Here is a 6,518-nt window from a genome sequence, read left to right on the forward strand (position 1 = left end):
TCCCATACGGGCAGTTCAAGTCCCGGCTGCTCCACTTCCAATCCAGCTCCTTGCTGAAAGCCTGAGAAAGCAGTGGAAGACGGCCCAGGTCCTTGGGCCCCTGCACCCACATGGGAAACCTAGAAGGAGCTCCTGGCTCCTGGCTTTGGACCGACCCAGCCCCAGTCATTGCAGCCATTTGGAGAGTGAACCAGCGGATGGAAGACCTCTCTCTCTGCCTCTGGCTCTCCTTCTCTGTAACTCTGACTTTCAAGTAAACAAATGACCCAGACAGCCTCCCCGCACTGTCTCTGCCCCCGGTGCCCCTACGGCTGACCGCTGTCTGCATTGCTGGAGTGCTGCTTTAGAATACAGATCCCAGCCCCTGTGGCAGCCACGGCTCTGATTCACTGGACTTTCCAAGGCAGTCCTTCTCTGGACAGGGCTTTCCCTCTCAGCACAGCCCCCATTCTCCACCCTCTCCGTGCCAACAGAGATCGTGCCATGCCCTTGAACTTGGGTTCTCTGAGCAGGACGGACAGCGCTGAGACCGTGGGTACTGGGCCTTTCCTATGCAGTGCATGGCACAGCTTGCTGCAGCGTGATGGGGTACAGGGCACCTGGCGGGCACCTGTAGGCGACAGCCTTGGGGTCCAGCTCAACATTCCTTGGCCACAGGAAGGTACTCGGGTGTCCCCCGTGTGTCCTTTCCTTAGACTGAGCCTCTTGAGGGGTGACTGATTGGAAGTGGGGTCCCCGGGGCCTAGCTCAGGCCTCGCACGAGCAGGTGCATAAGACACCTGTGTTGAAGGCCTGACCCTGGGTGTTTGGGAGCTCAGTAGGGACAGGGCGCCCTCTGCTGGGGAAGCTGGAAAAGACTGTTGAGGAGGAAGATGGGGGCCGGGCCAGGTGCCCGGCAGGGTTTTGCAGGTGGGGCAGATGCTCCCTGCTTAGGGCACCATTCAGGTAAAAGTGAGAGGTGCTGTCCAGAGAACAGCTGTGGGAACACTTGCCCGGGCCTGGTTAGGGTTTCGCTCCTGATGGCCCCGCCCCATGCTCCCCTAAATGAGGCCAATACAATGACATCATCGACAGCAGCCCCAAGTAGGGTGGTGGTGGTTCGTGGGGCAGCCAGGAACTCCTAGCTCAGCTCCTAGGTTTGTGTTCAGGGCTGAGGGCTGGCGATCCTCTCCCCGGACATGTGTCATTCGCTGAGTGCCCACAGCAGGCCAGGCACAGTGGGCCGTCAGGGTCCTCTCACTCCATACTCCCCACGGTGTCCTGAGGAAGGTGGTAGTAGCCCCTTTGACAGCTTGGGAAACCGAGGCTGCAAGAACTGAAATCACAGGCCTGAGGTCTCACGGCGTGAAAACATCTAGAAGACCACGTCTGAGTCTAAAACTGTGGTCCAGCAGGCTAAGCCCCGACCTGTGATGCCAGCATCCACTATGAGTGTCAGTTCAAGTCCCAGCTGCTCCACTTCTGATCCAGCTCCCTGCTAATGCTCCTTGGGAAGACAGCGGAAGATGGCCCAAGTGCTTGGGTCCCTGCCACCTTTGTGGGAGACCTGGATGGAGTTCCAGTCTCCTGGCTTCGGCCTGGCCTAAGCCTGGTTGCTTCAGTCATGTGAGGGATGAACCAGCAGACGGCAGACCTCTCTCTGTCCCTTTCTTTCTCTCTCTCTCTGATGCTCCACCATTTAAATAAATAAAAATTTAAAAGTAAAATAAAATGTGCACCACACAAGCTCTGCACAATTCAACTCAGGGGCTTGGATCTCCGTCCCCCTGAGGATCCAGGCCCCTGTGTTCACCTCCAGTCCCTGGGTTGGGTGGTTATTGATTATGTTGGGACTGAAGCTGTCGGAGGCTTGGAGACCCCCCAGAGAGAAACCAGGATCTGATCAACGTTTGGAGAGCAGGATGAGGAGGGCCCAGGGGAGCCCTGGATGTGGGGTAATTAAGGCCCTGGTGCAGAAGTTGCTGACACCTTGAACTTGAGACAGAAAGGCCGAGAGAAACTCTGGTGAGCTCAAAGGCTGCCCAGGCCCGGGCAGGTGGAAGGACTGCCTTGGAAAGCCCAGTGAATCAGAGCCATGGCTGCCACAGGGCCTGGGAATCTGTATTCTAAAGCAGCACTCCAGTAATGTAGACAGCGCACTGAGAGTCATGCGAACAAGGGCTTCTCAAAGCCGTTCTGATGGCAACTCACAGAATGTCACACACACATGCACACACACGCACACACACACGCACACACGCGCACATAGCCGCGACAGGCACGGCTGCGGGAGCAGCACTGTGCTGTGGTCGTCTGTGGACTCAGACACACCCACACACCCACGTGTACACACGGGTACGGCCCTCTAGCCAGGGCTGGGGAACCTTTTGTCTCCCATGGGCCATTGGGATATTTATAACATTCACGGGCCACACAGAATGATCAACTGAAAAATCAGCCTGCTGTAGATCTGCTGAATTTTGCGTCCTGCCTGTGGTTGCCTTGGCAATGCCACACCCAGTGATGTCCTGGGCTTCCTGCCGGACAGCCCCTGGGTTCTATGCCCACTGCTCTGGTTCTATGACCCACGAAGGGACCAGGACTGCAGCCTGAAAACACTGTCCCGACCCATAGCGCTTGTGCAGGTGGAAATGCAGAGGCCCAGGAAGGGAAAGGGGCCTGCAAGTCCACTCCAAGGTCAAGGTCACGACCAGAACCCAGTGTCTAGTTCTTCGTACTTGTACTGCCCCACACTCTGATCTGTAGAACACCTGCGAGGGGTGTGTGCGGTTTCTGGGTGAGGTGGGCTATGAGACCCCACGCTTGGCCCCACAGCTGCAGAGGGTCTCCTGGGCTCTGGGAGCCGGGGTCCAGAGGTCCCTGAGATGCCTGGGGCACCTCCAACAGCCACTGGCTTTCACAGAGGCCAGGCTCCCCCACATCACACTTTATTTTCATTTTATCTTTTTAGAGATTCAGGGGTCAGACTTGCTCTTCTTATATTATTTTTGAAGATTTATTTATTTGGGGGCCGGTGCTGTGGCATAGTGGGTAAAGCCATTTTTCAAAAGAGGAAACCAAAATGGCCAACAGACACATGAAAAATGCTCAGGATCTCTAGCCATCAGGGAAATGCAAACCAAAACCACCATGAGGTTTCACCTCACCCCAGTTAGAGTGGCTCACATTCAGAAATCAACCAACAACAAATGCTGGTGAGGATGTGGGGGAAAAGGGACCCAAATCCACTGTTGGTGGGAATACAAACTGGTAAGGCCACTGTGGAAGTCAGTATGGAGATACCTCAGAAATCTGAATACAGACCTACCATACGACCCACATCCCACTCCTGGGAATTCACCCAAGGGAAGGGAAATCAGTAAACAAAAGTATTATCTGCACCCCCATGTTTATTGCAGCTCAATTCACAATAGCTAAGACATGGAATCAACCTAAATGCCCATCAACCGAAGACTGGATAAAGAAATTATGGGATATCTACTCTATAGAATACTATACATCAGTAAAAACAATGAAATCCAGTCATTTGCAACAAAATGGACGAATCTGGAAAACATCATAATTAGTGAAATAAGCCAGTCCCAAAGGGACAAATACCATATGTTCTCCCTGATCTGTGATGACTAATAGCGCACCTAAAGCAATATCTGTAGAAGTGAAATTGACACTTTGAAATAAAATAAATAAATTTTTTAAAATATTTATTTGAAAGGTAGAGTCACAGAGAGGCGGAGGCAGAGTGAGAGAGGTCTTCCATCTGCTGGTTCACTCCCCAAATGGCCACAGCACCCATGACTGGACTGGTCTGAAGCCAGGAGCCAGGAGCTTCTTCCAGGTCTCCCACACAGGGGCAGGAGCCCAAGGACTTGGGCCATCTTCTACTGCTTTCCCAGGCCACAGCAGAGAGTTGGATAGGAAGTGGAGCAGCTGGGACTTGAACCAGTGCCCATATGAGAAGCTGGAACTGCAGGTGGTGGCTTTACCCGCTATGCCACAGCGCTGGCCCCCAGAGTGTGTTGATTTTTTTTCTAGCAACAAAACCACACCTAGACCAGCAGCTGCGGTGGGAGGCACTGCTGGCTGTCGTCTGCAGTATTCCACTGTCTTTCTCTCTCAGACATCTGCCTTCTACACAGGCAGCCAGACGCATTCACGTCCTCGAGTGAGAATTTAAAGCCCCAAACTCATCATTTTCTCTTCCAAGTTCTCCAGACCCTTAGTGTTCTTTCTTTCCACTGAAATGCACTGTGAATCATTTCCGGTCAGGTTCGGGGCTGTGAGGACAAGGCACCTGATAGGGTGTGTAGAAGCGTTCACTCCGGTAGCTATTTTATTTCAGCAGGCCTGAGACAGGCCATGCCCCCTTTGTCACAAAAAGCCAGTTATAAATGCTTTGAAATCAGAAGAGATAAGAAAAATGGTCCCAGATGACTCAGAAGTGAGGCAGAGAGCCCATCCTGTCGCTCTGTTCCTCAAATTCTGTGGTAGCCAGGGGTTCAGGCAGGGGCAGGGCTGCCCAGTATGGAGCTCAACCTTTATAGACGGGACTTGACCTTGAGCAGGTGGGAGAGCAGGGTTAGGGCTTCTTCTGTGCCTGGGGCTGCAGCGTGAAGTTAGCCGAGCACCCTGTCTGCAAGGGAATACGGGTGTTGGGAGGATTGGGGGAGAGAGGACACATGGAGACCCCAAGGAGGAGGGGCCGCACGGGGTGAGCCAGAGCCAGGTGGATCTCAAGCCTTGGGCTCCCCACTTCATCACCCTGCAGGAGAAGCCGGCCCCCTCACTTCCCGAACTAAACTCCCCTGGCCCCAGGGGAGGAGATGGTGAAAGCAGAGATCAGCAGGCTCCCTCCCGCCCGGCCGGCCAGCAGGTCCTGGACAAACGTGCCTGAGCCTCAGGCAGAGCTGGGGCCCAGCTCTGGCTTCCCGAGTGTAGACAGAACACAGCTGCTGCTTTGCGGGTGCCTTCCAAACCTCACACAAGCACCCCCGGGGCCCTGCCAACCCCGAACTCGGCACGGAAAGAACTCTGGGAAGCAAATTTTAGCGGTGGTTACACAACCCGAACTTACCACAGCCACCCCGAAAGAACCAAAACGTGTTCTTGTCGCAAGACCTGGCCCGGGCTCCCCTCACGCCATCTGTCCTGCAGCCTAAGAGCTCGGCTCCGCCATCAGGCAGCCGCTTCCCGCCCACCTGTCTTCCTTATCACCTGTGTGGTCTCAGGCAGAATACTTCGCTTCCCTGAGCTTCAGTCCCACTCCTCCCTGGGGTGGAACACCTGCCTGGGTGGGTAGTGGGGTGGCAGAGTGAGGATGACCTTGTCTGTGTGGTGGCCCGCACAGGGAAGGGACCCAGTGCACCTGCTACTGCGTCGTTTCTTCTCTCTCTGCCCTCACTCCTTCCGCCTGGACCCATGCGCTTCCCCGGACTCCTGTTCAGTTTGGTAACAGCTAGGAGCGAACTCCTCCCCCTCCCGAAGCCACGCCCTCATCATGATCGCTTTGCACACCCTCAGAGGAGCACATTTGTATCGGAAGCCTGGTCTCAGACTGCAGCAGAGAACCTCAGACAATCTGTCCATACGGTTTGTGTTCTCTGCCTACTCTTACACAGAGATGTGGCTTGGAGGCATGGTCTGTGCATTGCAGCACTTTCCTTTATTTTTAAAGATGCATTTATTTAGTTAGAGGCACAGAGAGAGAAATCTTCCACCCACTTCTTCACTCCCCAAGTGGCCGCAATGGCTAGGGCTGGAACAGTCCAAAGCCAGGAATCTGGAACTCCGTCCAGGTCTCCTATGTGGGTGCAGGGGCCGCAGTGCCTAGGCCATCACCTGCTGCTTTCCCAGGCACATGAGCAGGGAGCTGGACCGGAAGTGAAGCAGCCAGGATTGGAACCATGGGGCTTAACCCACCGCGCCACAAGGCCAGCCCCTGCAGCAGCTTCCGGAGAAGGGCAGCCACGTGGCTTTGAGAGGGACCCGCCTTCTCCTGCCGTCCCCGGCAGAGGCAAATCAGCCGGTTTAGAAGCCTCCTCCCAGTCTCGGGCCTCGCGTAGCTTTCCCGGCTTCTCCAGAGCGGCTCACGGCAGCAGACGTGGGTCCAGGGCAGCAGCAGTGGGGTCCTTCCATGGAGGACAAAGCCCAGAGCCCCGGCCAGACTGAAAGCCCAGGGGTGGCCCCTGGCCTCCGGAGAGGCAGTTAGAGCCGAGAAGGAACGGAACTGCAGTCCAAGGGGTCCTCAGGGGTGGGAGTGGGGGACAGGTGAGTCCTTGAACGGCTCTGGGTCCCCTTTTCTCTCTTTGTGGTCAGAGTTGAAGGTTGAGAAGGTGGTGGTTTGGAGCCACTTCTGCTGTGAGTGTGCTGAACAACCTGGGGAAAGTCTCCCAACCTCTCTGGACCAAATGTTTTGGACTTAAATAAAAGTTCTCCATGGTTCCTTCCAGCTCAGATCCCCAGGGGTCACAGCCTCCCTCGCCTGTTTTGGCACGATGGCTCTAAGCTGGGGGGCTCTAGCG

Source organism: Oryctolagus cuniculus, chromosome 7 (assembly GCF_051225735.1).
Source record: "Oryctolagus cuniculus isolate XC-2025 breed Fujian yellow rabbit chromosome 7, ASM5122573v1, whole genome shotgun sequence".
Classification (NCBI taxonomy): Eukaryota; Metazoa; Chordata; class Mammalia; order Lagomorpha; family Leporidae; genus Oryctolagus; species Oryctolagus cuniculus.